The following is a 22,213-nucleotide window of genomic DNA, read 5'->3' on the forward strand; positions in this document are numbered from 1 at the left end:
AGGAGTTTTGCTATTTGGGGAGCAAAATAACTGATGATGGTCGAAGTAGAGAGGATATAAAACGTAGACTGGCAATGGAAAGGAAAGCCTTTCTGAAAAAGAGAAATTTGTTAACATCGAGTATAGATTTAAGTGTCAGGAAGTCGTTTCTGAAAGTATTTGTATGGAGCGTGGAAGTGAAACATGGACGATAACTAGTTTGGACAGAAGAGAATAGAAGAAATGTGATGCTACAGAAGAATGCTGAGGATTAGATGGGTAGATCATATAACTAATTAGGAGGTGTTGAATAGGATTGGGGAGAAGAGAAATTTGTGGCACAACTTGACTAGAAGAATGGATCGGTTGGTAGGACATGTTCTGAGGCATCAAGGGATCACCAATTTAGTATTGGAGGGCAGCGTGGAGGGTAAAAATCGTAGAGGGAGACCAAGAGATAAATACACTAAACAAATTCAGAAGGATGTAGGTTGCAGTAGGTACTGGGAGATGAAGAAGCTTGCACAGGATAGAGTAGCATGGAGAGCTGCATCAAACCAAATGTTCAAATGTGTGTTAAATCTTAAGGGACTTACCTGCTAAGGTTATCAGTCCCTAAGCTTACACACTACTTAACCTAAATTATCCTAAGGACAAACACACACACACCCATGCCCGAGGGAGGACTCGAACCTCCGCCGGGACCAGCCGCACAGTCCAGGACCGCAGCGCCTTCGACCGCTAGGCTAATCCACCGCGGCTGCATCAAACCAGTATCAGGACTGAAGACCACAACAACAACAACAACATGGAGTATCGTCTCAGTTGTGTGACTGGATTCGTAGTCATAGACGGTAAATCATCGAGTAGAACAGAAGTGATATCTGGTGTTCCGCAACATAGTGTCATAGGCCCTCTGATGTTCCAGATTTACATCAATGATCTAGGTGATAATCTGAGCAGCCCCCTTAGATTGTTTGCCAAGGACGCTGTAATTTACCGTCTAGTAAAATCATCAGACGATCAATTCCAATTACAAAATGATCCAGGGAGAATTTCTGTATCGTGCGAAAAGTGGCAATTGGCACTAAACAAAGAAAACTGCGAGGCCATCCATATGAGTTCCAAAAGAAATCCGATAAATTTTGGGTATACGATAAATCGCACAAATCTAAAGGCTGTCAATTCGACTAAATACCTAGGAATTACTATTACGAGCAACTTAAATTGGAAAGACCACACAGATAATATTGTGGGGAAGGCGAAACAAAGACTGCGCTTTGTTGGCAGAACACATAGAAGATGCGACAAACGCACTGAATACACAGCCTACATTACACTTGTCCGTCCTCTGCTGGAATATTGCTGCGCGGTATGGGATACTTACCAGGTGTGATCGACGGAGGACATCGAAAAAGTGCAGAGGGGCAGCTCGTTTCGTGTTGTCGTGCAATGGGGGTGAGGGTGTCACTGATATGATACGCGAGTTGGGGTGTTAGTCACTGAAACAAAGGCGGTTTTCTTTGCGTCGAGATCTATTTACGGAATTTCAATCACCAACTTTCTCTTCCGAATGCGAAAATATTTTGTTGACACCCACCTACGTAGGGGGAAATGATCATCATAATAAAATAAGAAAAATCAGAGCTCTAACGGAAAGATTTAGATGTTCCTTTTTCCCACGCGACATTCGAGAGTGGAATGATAGAGAAGTAGTATGAAAATGGTATGATGAACCCTCAGCCAGGCACTTAAATGTGATTTGCAGAGTAACCATGTAGATGTAAATGCAGATATAGATTATGAAATTAAAAACTATGACCATTAGCGCTAATTTTTATTTCGTACATCAAAGACTAGATGTATATTGCAACTGATTCAGTGTGAGCACAAAGTCGAATGCAAAGAACGGTACGCAACTCGGCATGCGGCATGGACACACTGGAGATCGCGTATCATTAATGCGAATACCTTTACTCTACTGTCATAGATGTAATAGAGAGGTTGCAGTCTAAACTCTTAAACTTTATCGTTGACAAGTCACTCAATTCCCATTGAGTAATAATTGAATATTGTGAGGTCATACGCCCAATCTGGTTAGACGTCACATAAGGCCTTATGACCTCAGCCTTCCCAGGATAAATTAAACAATAACAACCACAATAAATGTGGCAATTTTCCGCCAATATTCCGATTCGAAGGGGAAAATATCAAAATACCCGGTAAATCTCAGTCGGATACAAAAGGAAGTACGCCAGCGGCGTATGTTCCCATAATGAAAAAAGATATCTTGCCGCAACTCATTAGTTGCGACAAGTGAAGAAAGTAAAGTAAGAAAAATCACAAGTTCCAGAACAAATCAAAAACGGACACTTGATGAATGGAGGCGGGATTAGGCTGGTGAAAATACAGGATGCCGAGCATACAGTCTCCTTTAGGAATGGACGCGGGATTAGGGTAGTGGAAATACAGGACGCCGAGTATACAGTCTCCTTCAGATCTTCTGACATTTACTACAAACGAACGAGGTACCTCGCCCCCCCCCCCACTCCCCGCCCCCCCCTCTCCTAGGATAGCGTCCTTGCATCCAGTATTTTCAGTATTTTATAGGAAAGGAAAGAGACCATCAGCATGATGTGACTGTACCTCGAGCATGTGATTTTCACAGTTGTTAATTAGCAGTGCCACCAAAACTATATGACCACCGGCCTAACAGCGCCTAGGTCCACCTTCAAAACGCACTGCAGCAGCGAGTCTCCGTGCCGCCTTCGACAAGTCCTTGGTAGGTTTCAGGAGGTGTGCGACACCAGATGTTTACGCACAGCTCACGCTCTTCTCGCAAATTGGGGGCGGTGGTTTGTGAGCGCGGAGTTGGCGCCCAGTAATGTCCCAGATGTGTTCAATCGGTCCATAGTAGGTGAATATTGTGGACCAGAGATCACCGTGAGCTACTGGTACGATCCTACAGCACGAATCTGGCCTTTTCACAAGAGCTGTTATCCTGGTGCAAGATACCAACAATGACAGGGAAGATGACAAGAATGAAGGGATACAGGTGGTCCGCAGCTGTCACAGTTCCTTCGACCACTACCAGAGGTACTAGAAGCCCAAGTGATGTTCCTCATATCATAACAGTGCCCTTACCGGCTCGTGACGGCGGCGCGATGTCTCGAACAGCCATTCGCCTGGATGATGCTTTATCCGTACACGACCATCGATTCGTCCAGGGCCCAAAATCGATGATCCGGTGCCTGTTGTCGTCATAACAGCCGATATCATAAGGTCAACATGAGAACACGTAAGAGTCGACTTCTACAGAACCCTATATTTAACAATTAGCGCTGAATGGTGTGCTCCGAAACACTTTAGATTCCGCCTTGACTGTGCTCCAGATTTGCCACAGATCGGTGCCTTCAGTAAGATTACAAGAGCGGAACATACCTGCGGGATCTGCTGTGGTCAGCCGTCACTTTCGGAATGTTGCACTGAAAATCGTGGTTAAAAGTCTTCCTCATATTCACGGCAGCATTCCTTCATTTACCGTTCCACTAATATTTATAGTAAAGCTGTAATTTTTTGTCATTTAGTTTAGCATATGCAAGCGCCAGTGAAATGTGGCCAGTGATACTGACTGTCGTAGGACGTAAGCAATTTTTGTCCAAGAGACAAGCTAGAGACGTAAGGGATCGCGTAGAGTGTGGCGCACGATATTGGCAGTATTCTTTGGCGATATCAGACGTGGTCAGGTGGAAGGGAAGCAGAGTTGTCCGACAAATATCAAAACAGCGCAACTGGAAATGAATCAGGCTCAACTTCGGTATACTGGGGTAGACTGCATCATCCGATGACCAGAACCGGCGCATACTTGACGTTGGAGGCATTCCGAAGGCAATGTCCGCAGATGAAGATCGTTTTATTGCTCCTGTTGTGAGACTTAAAAGCAAATGGACCTTCACACAACAGGAATTCAAGTGGCTTCCGCGGGGTCTCAGTAAGTTCTTTCGCTGTTTCTTGCCGCATCAACTCCGCACACGATGGGACGGGAGGATATTAGTCGGGTGAAGTTTGAAACACGTATGTAACGTAGCAGCGATGGTGAGGCATGATAAAATCTTTGACCAGAGAGCCTTTTATCGTGGTTAGTCTGCGCTTGAGCGCGCGAGTGTTACGAGCAGTACTCTGTCAGTAGTCGTTGCGAGCAGTACTCTAGTAGTCGTCGTACAGTGCACTCTGTCGGTAGCAGTAGCTCAGTTCAGTTGCGTCCAGTATGTCGGTAGTAGCAGTCGAGTGCAGTTGTGTGTGATGAGTCGGCGGGCGTCGACACGGCAATCTGGTCAAGATTCAGGATGAGGTATATTATTTTTAAATGCGCTCAGCTAATAATGTAAATTAACTGTAACTAATTTGTGCAATAATCGCCCCAATAATAATTTTGATTTCAAAGCAATTTTTTACAAAAGAACCTTTTAATTGAACCAACGATCTCCTTCATTTCCTTTAAAGAAAAGTTTCAGTTAAATTTCAAAAAAAAATATATATATATATATTATTTGCAATGCATTTCCTCCAAGGCGTGGCCAACAATGAGAGCAGAAATTTGACATGCAGTTTCAATGAGGTAAGAAATTAATTATGATTTTTTTTGCACAGGGCCAAAGACCGATATTTCGGTTTAATTGAATTATCATTATCACTGAAGTTTCATTAGCATTAAATTGTCTTTCATTATTTTCGTGAGAGCTTACACCTTAAGTCAGATTGAGATTCAAACATTTAATTGTCATAGTCAGTACATTTCAAGCAGGGAGGTTACGTTTGGCTCACATTTCTATTAAATATTGTCAGTAAAATTATTGTGGGGAGGTTACAAGTTGTCACCCGACTTTCGAGAAATGTAGAATTTTTTTCAGAGTTGTTAATAGATACGCTTTAATTGTAGAGTTTTCCGTACAAAGTTTAACTGACATCTTGGCGATAGCCGGATATTCACTGCCTACTGGCAGCCAAAGTGTACCCAAAGGCACTGCCAAAAATTTTGACTTAAATGTTCTGTCTGGTTTCAGATCAGTCATTTCTTCTTGTGAGCCTAAACCTAAATTGTTCAGAAGATGTTTCGAATCCATGAATAGATCACGAAATCTGTCAAAATCTTCAACAATCTCTCCAAAATATTTTTGGAAATTCTGCTGCAAGAATAGTAAATATTCTTTAAGTCCATCAACACCTTATTACTGTCTGTAAGAGGCCATATAATTGGGAACGTTTCACACCATCTCCTTTCACTGCCTACACTCACACAATTAATAAATTCTTGGATATTATCCATACTACTCAGAATATTTTTTTTGTCTGCCCTCCATTTTTCGTTAAGTGTACGAAAATATCGGAAAGATACGTGAATTAAGATACCCAGTCATCATCTGCAAATAAATCCGCGTACTCATACCACTCAAGAGTCAAAACTGCAAGTACCTCACGTTAGCACTTTACCTCGAAATAACCATCGTACTCCGCGTGCAGCAGAAGTGTAGTGTGCTATGATCCTATTTCTCAACGCAAAACGTTAACAACCGCATATATATGGATCACGATTTCATGAAATTCACTGCTTGACTAGACTGATGTTCAAAATTAAAGGAACAAACGGAAATTCTGCAAGGTTATGCTTATTTGCTGCAAACCAGTATAAACAAGTGATAGCAAAGTAGAAATAATGTACACAATACAGAACACCAACAACTGCAACATGCATAACGGTAGACAATGATGTTCTTCGTTTTTTCCAACTTGTCTAATTTCCACACACATTCTGACAGTTTGTTAATGTGCTCAGTATGGGATGTGACCAGACCTGACAACGGCGGGGCATGCTGTAAATGATGTCATCAGTATCATGTTAAGGCAATAAAGTCCGTTCTTCCTGCAGAGCTGCTCATAAGTCTTGGAGTGTGGTTAGTGGATGCTGACGTGATTCAACGCGTTTCCCTAGTGAATCCCCGACATGCTCTATGGGATTCAAATCGGGAGAGTGATAAAGGTCACGCCGTGGGTGCTATATTTTCTCGTTCCCAAGGAGACATCATTCACCTGTTCTCTATGAGGTCGAGCATTATCGTCCATCATTACGAAGTCTGAGTCCAAAGCTCCCCGCAACAACCGCACATGAGATCCCAAGATCTCGTCACGACACCTGACAGCAGTTAAACATTTCTGATTCACCCAAACAATTTCATGAAGAGGTGTTCGACTGGTCAACATAACCTCTGCCCATATCATCGACATTGGTTTGTTTCCACAATGTTTACTTCCCGAAATCGTGTTCGACGTTCAGTCCAGATGCGAATCGTCGAGAATCACTCTCCAGATAAAATCGGCACTCATCTGTGAAAATAACATTGGTCTACTGTTCGACCGTCCAGGTTGCATGTTGACGACTCCACACTAGAGGTTCCCTTCTATGAAGACATGTCAAGAGGTAGACATACAGCAGGTCTCCGACAGTAGAAGCCACTCTGTAGAAGCCTTCCGTACACCGTTTGCCTCGATACAACTCGTCGACTGGAAGCTGCGAGGTCAGATGCCAGTTGCCGTGCAGAACTAAGGCGGTACCGTCGTGCACTTGTAGCCAAATAACGCTCCTCTATTTCTGATGTTACACGTGGGCGGCCCCATCATGGTCTTTGGGATACAGTTTCGGTCTCTGTAAACCATCCCACCCGAGAAACAGCAGAGCGATTCACATTAAGCCATCAGGCCACATCACGAGTACCCTGCTTCCATTCTTCCTATCGCCCTTCACCGCAGAGAGTCTGGTGCCACACAGCGCCGTCTGTGATTGTGGATGTGGGAGTAACCAGCAAACACTACACCGTTTGAGAGGTGCCCCGCCGCCATCGTTAGAGTGGTTGTCCGTTGAGCAGAATGCTATCTTCTGTGCAGAACACAATCCTACAGATATCTGTTGACAGTCTGTGTGATTACATCATGAATCAATCACAGTATGGGCAAATAGTGAAATGTTGCTTTAATTTTGGACACCAGTGTACTTTGTCCCTCACAATTTTTAGAGTAGATTGCAAAGACCTAGTAAGAGTTTCTTCGTGGTCAATGAAACAAACGTCGTTTCATAAGTTAGGAATTAATTCCCACGCTTTATCCACGAATCCTCTCACTCGGCCTGTAATAGACGCTGCTCCATCTACACAAATTCTAGTGCAGTCCTCCCAAGTTACGTAATTCATTACGGACCCCGTGTTGATCAGTCGCACGAAAAATCGATTGCTCTTTCAGGTAGTTCGAATTACGTCCCCATCAGCATAGTTTACGTAGGACTGAAGTTATACGTGACAGCCAGTGTTGGTGAACTCGTCAGTCTAAAGAGAGATCTTATGATTGCTCTTTATTTTCTCCTTCGAAATATCTTTGATACCGTTGGACATGTTACTAACTTGACCAGTGATTGTGTCCTCAGAGAGAGAAAATTTTGAGATTTTAGTAGCACTTTCTGAACCAAGGACTGTTCTTACCGTCTCTATACACACAGACATTAACAAAAATTTTCAATGCGGAAAGAGCCTCAGTAGCAAACCATCATCTGCCAAGATAGATTAGATTAGATTAGATTAGATTAGTTTTTCGTTCCATAGATCCGTGCTGAGGAGATCCTCGTGGATGTGGAACATGTCAATTTATTTTTAAGCTGAAATAACAATACTAATAGTATGGATATATACAATACTTCACTTGTTTCTATTAAAAAATTCGTCAATGGAGTAGAAGGAGTTGGCCACTAGTAAGTCTTTCAGGCTCCTTTTAAACTGATCTTTATTTGTAACTAAATTTTTTATGTTTACTGGCAAATTATCGAACATGTGTGTTCCTGAGTAGTGGACCCCTTTTTGAACTAAAGTAAGTGCTTTTAAGTCCTTGTGCAGATCATTTTTGTTCCTGGTATTGTATGTATGAACTGAACTGTTTGTTGGAAAAAGAGATATTTTATTTAAGACAAATTTTATTAATGAGTAAATATACTGAGAGGCAGTAGTTAGTATACCCAGTTCTTTGAAGAGGTTTCTACAGAACGTCCGTGAATTTACTCCACAAATAATACGTATCACACGCTTTTGGACTCTGAAAACTTTTGTTTGACTTGAAGAGTTACCCCAAAATATTATACCATATGACATTATGGAATGAAAGTAGGCAAAGTATGCAAGCTTCTTCATTTTTATGTCGCCTATGTCTGCTAACACTCGAATCGCAATTACAGAGTTGTTAAGGCGTTTCTGCAGTTCTGTAGTGTGCTCTTCCCAACTGAATTTATTATCAAGTTGTAATCCCAGGAATTTAAGACTGTCAACCTCTTCTATCTGCTCTTCTTCGTATTTTATGCATGTGCTGGGTGGAAACCTCTTACAGGTTCTGAATTGCATATAGTGAGTCTTTTCGAAGTTTAATGTCAGTGAGTTGGCTTTAAAACCATTTATTAATATCCATGAAAATATCATTAGCAGATCTTTCTAGAACTACACTTGACATACTATTTATTGCAATACTTGTGTCATCTGCAAACAAAACGAACTCTGCTTCTGGCAGTGTAACTGATGAGAGATCATTAATGTACACAAGAAAAAGCAATGGCCCTAAGATGGTTCCTTGTGGGACACCACATGTAATTTCTTCCCATTCTGATGATGACTGATGACTTAATTCACTAGTCCCTTGCACTGACACCCTTTGTTTCCTGTTAGTGAGGTATGACTTGAACCATTTTGCAGCACTGCCCATGACACCATAGACTTCTAATTTACTTAAAAGGATGTTGTGGTTCACACAATCAAATGCCTAAATGTGACAGAAAGGCAGAACCGTTATAAGAAGGTACTGAGGACTGAAGCAAACAAAGCAACGTACAGAAGAGAAATATGGAACAGCCATACATAAAAAAGCAATGTATCATTAAAAGATGAAAATATAGATATTCACAGAACATTAGGAAGCTTGGTGAAAAAACTGTTCAACGAAACTAAACAAAAATTATTCACTGCATTTTCGGTAAAAATTAAAAAAAAGGACAATGGAAACCGTTGTGGATTGACCTGATGACTCATACTGAAAGATTGTTTCTAACTGACAACGTATTTAGAGAGACATTAATATGTGTGTAGAGAAGAAATGAATAAAATTGTCAGCTGTAGTAGATCATGAACTGTTACGGTAGAAGAAAAAGTTGTTGACCTAGACAAGGTGTGTTATGTGTTCCTTCATTACAAATTAGATAGCACACTAGCCAAATTGTATGCAATTAAGGGAGGAGATACTGATAAAATATCCTCGGAATTAAAAAATTATGTGAATTACTTAAGAATCATGGCGTTGTACGATGTAGTGGCGAAATTCTATGAAATAAGAAAGGTACCTTAAAACTTTTCACTAAGAAATAGCTTCAAGTACCGAAGACATAATCAACTGAAATATAATACTATCAAACCAGTATTTACGTTTTAATGACTAGAATAAAAAGAGAAAATAGAACACAAGAGAACAAACGCCATATAGAACAGTTGAACACTAGATAGAGAAATATAACAGACACTGACAGGAGATAAGTTCATGGTTCTTAAGAAAGTATTCGACAACATAGTAAAAAATAAAGTGACATAGTAGAAAATAAGGTTCGAAGTACATTGAAGTTGCAACAGTGTTGTGTTCCCACAGCAAATATTTGTGTATGTGGTGGTGAATGTAGGAGCGAACTGATTATATGAGTGATTAAATGTCGTGCTCCTTGTCTTCCGCAAGGCGTTTGATGAAATTGCAGACTGTCGCCTACTCAGAAAAAATACGAGCGTACGGACTGCTAGACTAGTTCTGTAATTGAACTGAAGAGTTTCTAGCGAAAACACAGGACGTCATTCTTAACGAAGAGAAATCTTCACGCGTGAAACTAACTTCTGGCATACCCCAAGCGAGTATAGTTGGACCTCCACTTTTTATAACATATATAAATGAACAAGTGGATTACTTTGGAAGCGCTACGACGATACTCACAGATGGTCAGGCTGCATACAGAGATTTCGCAACTTTGGAAGATTATAGCGAACTGCAGGAACACCTACGGAGGTGCAAAGTTTAGTGTAGGGACTTGAACTTCAAGATAAATGAACGTAACGTATTCTGCATGAATAGATGGAAATATCCATTACGGTACGATTAAACGATTTCAGAATAATCAGGGGAAGCAATCACATTCATTAAACCTCTGGGAGTAATGTAATTGGGGCTGATTCGTGCAATGATCGTAGGACAGGCAGGTAACTGATTGACAGTCATGGAAGAATCTTCAAGAAGTATATACACCCATGAAGGAGGTATGAGTGAGCAACAGAATTAAAAGCAATGTGCAAGGGGTTGCCTAACCGTCTGGCGCTAGAGTAGCCTCGAGACTGAAGTGCTGCCGACGTTTCTGGCGTGCACATTTTTGACATACTTAATGAAGATGCGTAGTTGGCACCGAGTCTTAGGTGCACTCTTCACCGTTTCATTCACGCACATCTTAATGTCGGTGCCCTCATCCGTTGATAAAGCCACAGGGAAACGCGAAGCAGGATAGCAGAAAAAGCATAAGTACCCTTTGCTGCTTCGAATCACGTTCAGATGGTTTTTAACGGTCTCTGGTGGTTCCGCGGTCGCACTACACCCTAAAAGAGTCAGTCACTTTCAATGAGGTTGCAGCGCCAGGATGTCCTTAAAACAGGCTTCATAGCAGTAGGGTAATAGAGGTGACAGCAGAGTCGAACGTTGTCAAGAAAATCTGCCTGTTACTATTCGCACAGCAAACTGACATTTTTGGTCACGAAATGTGTGGATATCACCATCCCAAAGGAAGGGTGGTTTCATTGACCCCCTCTTTGTCACTCCGTGAGGCCTTTTCGAGTCGATTCTGAACAGTGGTGTGTCTGAAATGCTTTCCTAGTCTACACATAAAAAACCGCCTGATTTAATAGCTGGGTGTCGCGGTTCTGACTTCCATGGCAGACGCGTCCAAGGATAGACGAAATATGCGTAAGAGGCGATGTGACGACCTTTCCATACTTTGACACGTCCACGGTGGCGTTGTGCAGGATTGTGGTGAAATATGGTGCCGATGCAACATCGTTAACTCATCTTTCAACTCTCATGAACTTGAGAACTGTAGCCCTTTTTCCGCATGTGTCGATACTTTTCCGTTTGAAGTACCGCTGAGCTCGAGGGTGACGTTGCAGGGCGCCACAGTTTTGCACCATTGCAGAGGAAATTTCAAACTTACGGGACGCAATGGGTGACAATTACGACATTTCAAAAAATTATCCTTTAATTTTGTTGCGCGGTGTCCAAGAGACTTGTGTGATCAATACAAGGGCCGTGTCATATAGAATTGAAAGAAGAAATAGAGATGAACCACGGAAGCCCAGCGCAGTTCGTCACAGGTCTGTTTAGTAAAAGCGAAAACTTCACATAGTTGCTCGGCGAATCCCAATGGTAGACTCTACAATAGCAAATTAGGATATGGCTTTTCGTTAGAATGCAGAGAGCGAACATTCTTAGACGAATCAATCAATATATTGCTTCCTCTTACGTGCATTTCACGAAAAGTTCGTGAGGGTAAAATTACTGAAATTTGAGCTCACTCGGGCTCTTACCAATAATCGTTTTTCCAGTTCATAAATCTTGACTGGAACTGGAAAGGGAATGGAACACAGTAGTACGTAAAATACCCTTCTGCCACTCACCAGAAGATGGACAGTGGCGTTTAGATCTAGATGCAGATGTCGGTCACTGGATTTGTGCGCGATTTGATGTCCTACACAGACAAAGGAACTATATGCGATTCAGCGTACAACTGCATTCTTGGAAAATAAATAAATACTGTTAAATCAATAATAAATTTTTCTGGAGACTTTCCGCTATCTTTCATGGGAGGATGACTTTTCATACCTCTCTCTCAATCTTTAGTCTTCCACCTGGACGCAGGAAACATACAAGTCTGGAGGAACACTGCACCAGTGTGGGACACCAAAGCGCCATTGGGTAAAGGGAATCAGTAGGCACAAGGTCATGGTGGAAAGAGGTTACTCATGGCCAGAAATACATGGCAGCCAAACATGGAATTTGTGATCGCAATGGGATCGCAATCGCAATGGAGAAATTGTTATAGGGTTCAACAAGAAAGCTTTGTGGAAGTAACTAGTTTGAAACGCCGTTAGTTTGAAATGCGCTGGACAATTACAACGGAAAACAAGGGTCAGTCAATGTGAAAAGAAAGTCAAGGCCAGGAGAATTGTAGGACAGTAGGAGCGTATTATGGAGGTGGCGACACAGGCCGGTCCAAGGGCGCATGCATAGAGGGAACGTAAAATCCGACGAGCGAAAAATCCACGAAAGAGAGGCGGTTTCAGCTTCAGCTATGAGAATGAGACATTCCCTCGACCGTGACTGAACGCACACTGTTGTCATAGCGTCAGTTCTGCATTGCCATTTCGTGCAAGTAACATGAAAAGAAACGACTACTATCGAATACACTTGTATCGTTAACATTCTTAATTTTGTAAAAGTGCGCTTGGCTTCCAAGGTTCACCCTTGTTGAACAATGTTTCTGATGCTACTTCACTACGGCTACCCACATACGAAGAAAATAAGCGATTATTTTTAAAAAATAACTTATTGCTGCAATATATTTCAGGATATTTGTAACGTTGCCAATGACTATAGCATCTTGTGAACGTGGTTACAGCAAATTAATCTACTTAAAGTCATGAGAGGTTGAAAGCATTCTATTTATAGAATATGATACGGTTGCTAAACTTGAGTTGTGTAACATACTCAATGTGTTAGTTTTGCTAAAAGAAAGAAAAATTGTGGTAAAAGTAGAATTCCTGGATTAGTATACTCTCACAATTATACCCCTTTTCCTTTTGTTCCGACTCAGTAATTTGTGAGGGTTAAATAAAACCTGAGCTTTATCCCGCATGTACTGAAATCAATATGAACAATAAGTTGTTGATGTTGCTTTAGATGTATCTGTTGTTTTACTTTAAATTTTCATACAATTTGTTATTTATTTACTACAGTAATACGTTTAATTTGTTACGTGCAATATTTTTTATCATGCTACGAGGAGTTCAGTAAAGTAGTTCAGTTAAGAGCATAGGGTAAGGTGGAGTAAATTCGACCTAGTAATTTCTTGTTGCTATAAAACGCTTATCGGAGGTCGGATCTTAACATTATATACGTTAAATAGTAGGTAATATAACGGAGCAACTGTTTGCATAATATTTTTGTTATACTATCAATAGTTTTTGAGATATCCGTATTTTAAGAAACGTCTATTTTTGCCATTTGCAAAAATGGTGGGGTAAATCCGACCCCCTATTTGTTTGGCTGATTTTGCACAGAAATAGTTCTAAATGAACGGATTTTATGGAAAACAATTATAAGCAGTTATGTTTTTTACATTTATGAACAAAATCTACTCAAAAAATAACAATGTTTAGAGTACTAAATGTACTGAAAGTTAAATGAATGTAAATTTTCATTGAAAAAAGATGATTTCATTGCACGGCGGTGCAACAACAATGTCCATCCCTCAATGTTAAAATCACGAGCGACAGCTCGTAAAGACATTCCCATTTGCATTGCAGCAACTGCTCCGCGAATATCGTTTTGATTCCGTTTGGTCGTTTTTTTCGTTTGTAATTTCGTACTGTTTTCCTAAACATAAACAAAATTTGACTTTTTTTACATAAATAAATAATTCAATTCACATAAGCGATAAAAAATATGCGGTCGGGTTTACCCCACCATTTAGCGGTCGGATTTACCCCACCATGTCATGTTTCATTTAACATGCATAGAAATAATTTACACGACATTCCCAACATACACTGAAAAGGTCACTAAATGCATTACAAAAATCACTTACCGTTTGTTTTTCAATCGTTTTATTTGATAAGGTAAATCTAGTGATGCTATTTGTACGAAAATTAAACTGAAACAATCGAAAACACACTTGTCTTTTGGGTGTCTAAATGTCAAATGCGGTTAAGCTGTCAAGGTGACGTTTTCGTTATTTCGAATGCTCTATATGGTAACACTAATGCGAAATCGCTCCACTTTGCCGTTTCTCACAAATAGAGGGCGGTCGGGATTACCCACCCTGTCAGATTTACCCCACCTTACCCTACTGTACCCTGAAAATTTCCTTTTACTTGGTGCAAATATAAAAGTTTTATTATACCCATCCCTTAGCCAAAAGTCTAAATGTCAGTTGAAATGGTAGCTTACAAACAGAAACACGCCTACTAGTTGCTTTGAGATTTCTCTTCTTTGAATTCATTAGCCCATGGACAATTTTTTCTGCTGCTCTGAGCTATCAGCTATTCACTACACTGTTTGTTGCCTCGCTTTCAGTTGTTTCCTACAGCATAAATGTAAACCATGTTCTGAGGTAGGAAATGCTGAGATCGACCTCCAGAGTTATCAACAGAAGGCCTGGAAGACCTGGAAGGAAAAAATAGTGAATATAATGAAAAGAATGTTAGGTTTGTGTATGACACACTACTTTTGTACAGGTGTTAAGCAAGCTCTCCTTGCAAACTTCAAAAATATAGTTTCTTACCGCATGCTGTTTGCAGATCAGTAGCGGAGGGCTCTGTGACATAAGTAGTGAAATATGCTGTCAGTTTAAATAATGAATGCACAGAAGGAATGTATTAAAGATGCAAAAAGTCCAGTTTTTCTTTCGCCCTAGCTTATGAAGACGTGCTGAAAACCAATGTCTCCGAAATTACTATTTGAAAACTCTTTAATCATGTTATAACATTCTTCATATTCATACCTCATCTCCACATATTCATTTTTCAACTTAGTCACCCATGCGACGGAGAGTCCAGTTTTTGATACTGTCGCTGTAGAAAGTTTGACTATGTTGACTGAGTCACCACCTGACATCTGCTTGCACAGCTTCATCGCTATGAAAGTGATGTCCTGGAAGGTATTCTTTAAGTTTTGAATCAGATGAAACTCTCAAGGTGTCAGATTGTTGCAAATACTGCAGTGCTAATATTTTGCCTGACATTGTCATGTTGAAGGATAGGGTGCTTCATGTGCTTCATGAATGGACGAAATATTTGAACTGTTTGAATTCGAAACTCGATTACAGCATACGGTTTCTCACGCATCGACATAGTTACGATACGTACCGCGTGCTACATCCCCACAATATGTGGACATGAAGAATAAAGAAGTAGAACGTTTGTTTTATTTAGAGAGCTTTAAGTGCTTTTACATTAAAAAATTCGTAGGCATTAACTTTCGACACATCTTCTTATCTTTTCCGTGAAGTCATTTATCTCGTATCAACGATATTCTGACAGTCAATCATCTTACCAAAGGTGCATGAAGCGACATTTCTTAGCTTTCTATCTGTATTAGAAAGGAACCCAACCGCTTATATATTTTATCTATTGTCCAAGGAACTGGCCATTATTAAAATGTTTTTCAAAACTACGATACCAATACATTAGTCTTAAGAAGGGAAAATTTTAGCAAGTAGGGCAAATGTATATGAAAAAATTATCGTTGTTCTATTGATAATACTTCCTGAGAAAATGTACACTGAAATTTCAGCTATCCGACATTCAGCTGATACGAGACTCAGCCCATCCGCAGAGCCCACACCCTTCCTCCGCCTGCGATTGACTCATCCCGGAAGGTAGTAATCCTGTTAATATTCATGTCGATGCTCCAGCCGGAAAATAACATCGTCCTGACACAATATTAAGATGGTCATCCACTTGGCCTCCATCTTCAGGTGAGTAAGCCGTCGCACTAACTTAACGAACTGTTGCTTTTTTTTTTCTAAGGTTTCTCATAGCTGTAGACATCAACTTGCAGTCTGTCATAACACATGTCTATAGTGTTTCCCAGCCGAAATATATTGAGAAAATTTTGTTCTTTGAGCAGCCTTCTTCAAATTTCATACCGTGTACCAAACGAGAGAAATCCTACCAAATTATCCACACGCCAAATCCGTGACTCTTCCCTTGTAGATGCAAATGAGTACCTTGGCGATCCCATACCCTAAGAAAAAACAACGACTCAGCATTTCAAACTCTAGTAAATATCAAGCTTGAGGTCTCCTGTAACTCACCATTGCAAATACAGTTACCATGATTCTGTCCGAGCTGTCTACCACGTTCATAGTAACTTGCTCTCAAAATGGCGTCAGGACTGGGAAATACACCTCCGGCTGTTAAAATTTTTAAGCCAAGGAGGTGGCATGCAACAAACATATATATGTAAAGTTTGGATTAGCAAACCATTAACATTTTAGAGCAACCACAAAGTGTTGACAGTAATAACCCCATGCGATCAAAAATTATCTGTCTGGGGGCAATATGCGGTTCCGATACAGGTATATAACCATCGACATATAGGCAACGTGTTAGTGTGTCATTCGTGTCTTTCCGACATTCGTGCAATAAATTCGTAAGAATTAAGTATGGCAACGTTATTAACCAAAAACGTCCAGAGAGGATCAAGGTGTTGCTATTCTTTTCTTGGACAAACACCGGTAAACACTCATCGGAGAATGACGAATGTGTATGAAGCAGCATTTCTGACGAAAAGCACCGTTCTGGAATAGTGCGCAAAGTTCCGTGCTGGTCGCAAATCAACACGAGACACTGGTCGATCCTGGAGGCCAGCCTCACTCGAGTACGTGCCCTGTATTCTTTATCTCCCCCCATGCGAGTACCACGCCTCCGGTCCCTTAAGAAAAGGCTCTGGAGGGTCGACAATTCCCTTCAGACGATGATGTTCTGCAGCCACTTGTGGACCTCTACACACAGTAGGACACTGTGCTTTACGAAATGGTGTCTTCAACCCCGTACGTCATGGGGTGATTGCCTCAATACTCACGGCAGTTTTGCCTTACTGGCGTACAGATTCTGGACATTTTTATTGTCCCTTATACGTTCTGTATGTCTGTACGCAAACATAACATTTTACAGGCAAACCTGAAGCGAGACACAGAGACGTGTCGAAGTACGAATGGAACAATGTCAACTAAATTCCAAAGTGGGTAAATATGCGAAGCAAGCTACAAAATGCACACTCTTTTCAAAAAAAAATGTTTGAGATCAGAAAGAGGAATGCTCCTATTGTAGCACAAAGAAGGCGAATATGCCCCGGGCAGAGTCAGGGATGTAAAAGATGGGAACTAGCTTTTCGATTTATCTGGAAACTTCAATGACATCTAAATCAAAACGTTTCAACATATTCATGCTTTTTTTTAATTGTAAGTATTAGTATCCATGTCATGTAATATAATACATCACATCAGTTACAGTAACATGATACATCATATCATTTATTATAAGATGACGGATGCCAATAAGGCATTGGTCGTGTCGCGCAATATGACACAACGTGCCATTAGAGTCTACGAAGCAAAGGAATAGTTCCTATTATTCTCGGATTCTTGTATTTGTAGAAGCATCTGCAACAGCTCTTTAGAGAGTGGTTATACAGGAACGAATATCAGATTAAATTCTGTACTACGAAATTACTTAAGATCCAAAAAATGGTAGTAGTATTTCGAAGTAATAGTTAGTTAAAATTAGTTAGTTAAAAGAGTAGGTATTCGAAATAGAGTAACGCAAAGTAGTGCACAGCGAATCCAAGGAAGATATAAGAGAGCTGAGTTTTGTTTTGAATCTAATACATAAACCAATGCGCAGCATTGTTAGTTCTCTTGAGTTTTTGTTTTCAGCGGTGGCAAGTGTGTTCGCAGTTCTCCCGTGTTAGTCGGAATTTTGGGATTAGGAGCCTAATTAAACAGTATTATTAGACCAGGATTAGACATTGTAGTGGTAGAGAATAGATTATTTTGGTATAAATTCGGAGACAGGGTCAATTAGAGGTGATTTGGTGTACGAACATTGATGTTCAAGTGAATGGTGTTTATACATGTTAAACGAAACGCTACGATCGTATACTTACGATTGTGAAAAGATTTATTGGCAATACAGAAACTTTTATGATGAATTCGGACTTTATTCGCTGTATGCGAGTTGTTGAAGAGTATTGGGACCGACAGTAGTTTGAAACTTATCACACTAGTATCTTTGCCGCTCGTTGTCAAGGTGATTCCGCTAATGAAACCGAAGTGAAACATAGTGTCCGTTAAAAGATTAAACTTGTGCTGAACAGACATTGAAAGGATTCGAACCCATAATTAACATCGTATCGTTAGAATTGAGAAGCTTAGACATTGTAAGGCCCAGGGACATATTTATAATTTATCGGACATTAATGGCAAAGGACAGTTTCATAGGAAAGCACATCTATGGTGATAGGTACAAGAAGGAATGTAGTACTGGCTGACTGTTAGCATACCGAAACAATACCCACTAGGATCAACTCTCCTTTCATTGATCCCCCTGCGCCATCTATCATTAATTTGAGAACTTAATTGTGTCAATAAAACAGAAATATACTACACATTCCCAGTATTTACTAAATTCCATAATCAGCTAGTACATAGACAATAATATCTGTGGACATTCAAGGGTTATCGAAGGAAGCTGATAACCCTTTTTACAAAAAGATTTAATAGGATTCAACGAATGCCTACAGACTGCTAAAGTAACTAAATCAAATTATGCAGGGAAACAAATTAGTAAAAATAGACTGGAACTAAACTGACATCTTTCTCCAGAGTCATAAAAAAAACTGTCGTTGGATCCGTCGTAGTTGAAAGTGTATCAAATATCTCTGGAAAAACGTGAAACTAGCCGGAACAATATATACACAAACTTTTGAGGCGAAGCGATATCTGTGAAGTCGTGCTCTCAAGGAGCAAATAAAGTTGTGTCTATTCGTTCTCACAGCTCTCACCGTACGTGTAACAAAGGATGGGTTCAATAGAGCTCACTGGGATGGGGAAGCAGGGTTAACACGTAAATAAGCGCGAATATCTGAAGATATTTTCATCCAAACATCTTAGAAGCTGCCACGTAAATCTAAAAGCTAGTTCTCTTCTTTTACGTCCCTATCTCTGTCCTGCACATATTCGCCTTTTTTCTGCTAGAATAAGAGTATTTTTCATTCTGCTTGCCAATATTTACTATAGCATAATTTTGACCGTAGACTGTCATAGCTTGGCAACTGATGTACATTTTGAATGATTTGCACAACGAATGGTCTGGTATAGGTTTTTTATTATCTTTGGAACCACGCTGCTAACATCGTGGCAACGGACAGAGCTTTCAAAAAACAAAAGAACAGCAATTCATTACGTGTATTTGTCATCTTTTTACAATTTGAACTGATTTGCACAAGTTTCAAACATAGAAGTGGGCGCACGAAAAACCTCAGAGAAAGGTGGTTTTCTGGATTTTATTTAAAGTGAGTCTTTTTTTTACTTTTTTGATTCACTTTAGATCGTTTCTGCGGATTCGATTCACCTAAGAAGTTTAAAGAGCTCAAGTGGTGCTCTTCAAAGAGCTCCAAGAAAAACGTTTTTTTGGAAATAAAGTCCAAACAAAGAATGATTTTTCAAACGCTTAAAAACTTATCTTATCTGATACAACGGTGGACAAAATTCAAACCGTCAGTCTCGATCTAGTCCTCAGTTATTGAAGAGTAAGTTTTGGGACGTGAAGTCCGAACGAGAATGACTTGTTTTGCATGTAAAAGCCGAACGGTGCACATGCAAATTAGTGCCATTAGCTGAACACTTGTTTCAACCGAATTAACTTTCCTCTTTTTTTTTCAAAAGGAATTAATCGATTCACACCATCTGATTTAGCTGAGTGCCAACACCGGTTTGTCGTTCAAAGCTTGCTTAATATACTGTGTCATGGCTACAGTAGGACGTGTTCGAATGGCTATAGAAACGTCCGCTGGTCCGGGCTAAACCAAAAACTTTGTACTCCATGTCCCTAACTCAAATTTAAACCGAGCACATAGGATCCGCTAAACCGCAATTCTGCGTGCGCCTTCTCAGACATATTTTTTACAGCGCTTCCACGCTGTAACAATAGGGCGTAAAATCAGAAGAAACAGATCTTACGTCGAAAGAAAGCTGAGGAAATTAAAGTCCAGAACACTAGTAAAGCTACAGATGTACTGACGACTTTATGGGTGCACTTTTGTCAAGCAAAATAAGTATTTCATTCACTTCCTCGCTGACAACTTAAAAGCTAGTCAAGCATGTGAATAGTTACAGTGTAAGAACACTGAAGCTGTAACATTATTTGCTTTGGTCAGAAAGTCTGTAACGACTTGCGCCGTAACTGTCGAGTCTGTTACTGTCGCGCAGCTTCGCTTTATGCCTTTAGACTTACTTTATCAATAACCACAAATGTCCATACTTTGTGTCAACGTTTCTGTTGACAGTCAACTGTCTTTTGGTTATTATTGTGTACTGCGCTGCACAGGTTGCGAGGATATCGCACAGTAGCTTCGATGGTCCTCGCCTCTTCACTGTGATTGAGAACGTTGTCGTACTACGTTATCATTCTTTTGCCTTACAATGTGCCACAGTCTCAGAAATGCTTCCTTTTTAACAGAGGTGTCTGTGATAAAATTCCATTTGTTCAGTGTGCAGGTCTCGTAGAAGTCTATTGCATTGTAGTTGGTCTGAACGTTCGCCTGATCTGACGCCATTGGACTTTTTCCTCTGGGGCAAGCCCAAAGATGAAGGCTATGCACAAGTTACTACTACCCAAGAGGGCAGTAATTGATGCAGCACTTGCATTGCTACCGAAGTAATGTCTTCAGAATTGTACAGTGACTGCAAACGGTTTCTGCAGTAGACGATGGGTATTTCGAACAGTTGGCAACATATGAAATTTTAACAAAGTGTTTATGCACACACACTCTTGTGATTCCCTTTCTGTTGTTCATGTTGTAATTTTGCAATGTAAGTTTATATCTTGACAATGAACTAACGACACATAGTTCTTATTTAACAGTCTATATATTTCAGTCCCCTGTTTTACAAAAGCTTTAAATTTTTGCGTGCAGTTTTCTTTCAGAGTGCTGGGAAAAAAGAGCAGAAGTGTTAGCACATGTAACTGCTGGACTAGCATTAGACGCCACGTCCCTTGTCTTCCAGTAGGTGTATCAGTCCAACGACATGAGGCCAAGTTCTATTAGGGTCAGTTTAATTTTTAAAAATTTTCTCCACTGTTTCATTTTTGTAAGAAAACTGACTTTGTTGCGTCAACCTGGACTGCCCCATGGGTCCAAAGAGACAGCTACCCAAAATAACACCAACTTCCGCATAAGACAGTTTTGTATTCTGAAAAAGAGATAAATTCTAAGTTGAAAACTGTAGTTTCTCTATAACTAATTATCCGATTTTGAATAGAGAAACACCCCTGAAATTGTCTCTTTTAGAATTACCGATAGTAGTAGCAAAATTTTCTACTGTTTCATGTAATCATGGAAAGTTTTTAGTATCCCACTGTTATTAATGTAACTAGGGACAGACAGTATGCATCACTTAATGAAGATTTCTACACAGTCCATTTAAGTTGTAACAGAATTACAGTATATTTCCTGGTCGAGGAAATATATGAGGTGAATAGGTTTGCTGAACCTTGCTGTATATTGGAAAGTCAGTCGAATACGAACATTCAGTTTTATGATTTGCGTTAGCGCCAAACTGTATTGACATTTGCTGAAATATAGCTCACATTTATGTCAGTAAGATAACGGGCTTTATGTGGGCTGACTCCGTTATGTTGCTTCCATCACTCTTGTAATGAAGTAATTTTTACATGCTATGCTGCACCTCTTTGACTGCTTTACATTTCAGAGTGCATGTGTATGTAGTTTCTCAAATGAGGCAGAGTATGATGCCATATCGGTAGAGACAAGCAGGTGTAATCAAAAGTCTAAATGGTAATTAAAGTTGAATAAGCACAGTATTTACATTAAAAACTAGTAGCGTCATGAACATTCATAACACGAAAATATGGTCACCAAAAACTTACTTTATAAATGTCACCAATGTTGCTTATTACTTACAAAACTATTTTATTTGAAAATGTTACCAGTAGTATACTCTTCTAGTGGAATACTTTAGCAAACAATGAGCTGGGAGTAATGAGATACCAGGTCACAAAAATAATACCATTTTACCAAGAAAAGACAATTTAAGAAGTAGTGAGTTTTAAAAATT

Source organism: Schistocerca serialis, chromosome 7, assembly GCF_023864345.2.
Source record: "Schistocerca serialis cubense isolate TAMUIC-IGC-003099 chromosome 7, iqSchSeri2.2, whole genome shotgun sequence".
Classification (NCBI taxonomy): domain Eukaryota; kingdom Metazoa; phylum Arthropoda; class Insecta; order Orthoptera; family Acrididae; genus Schistocerca; species Schistocerca serialis.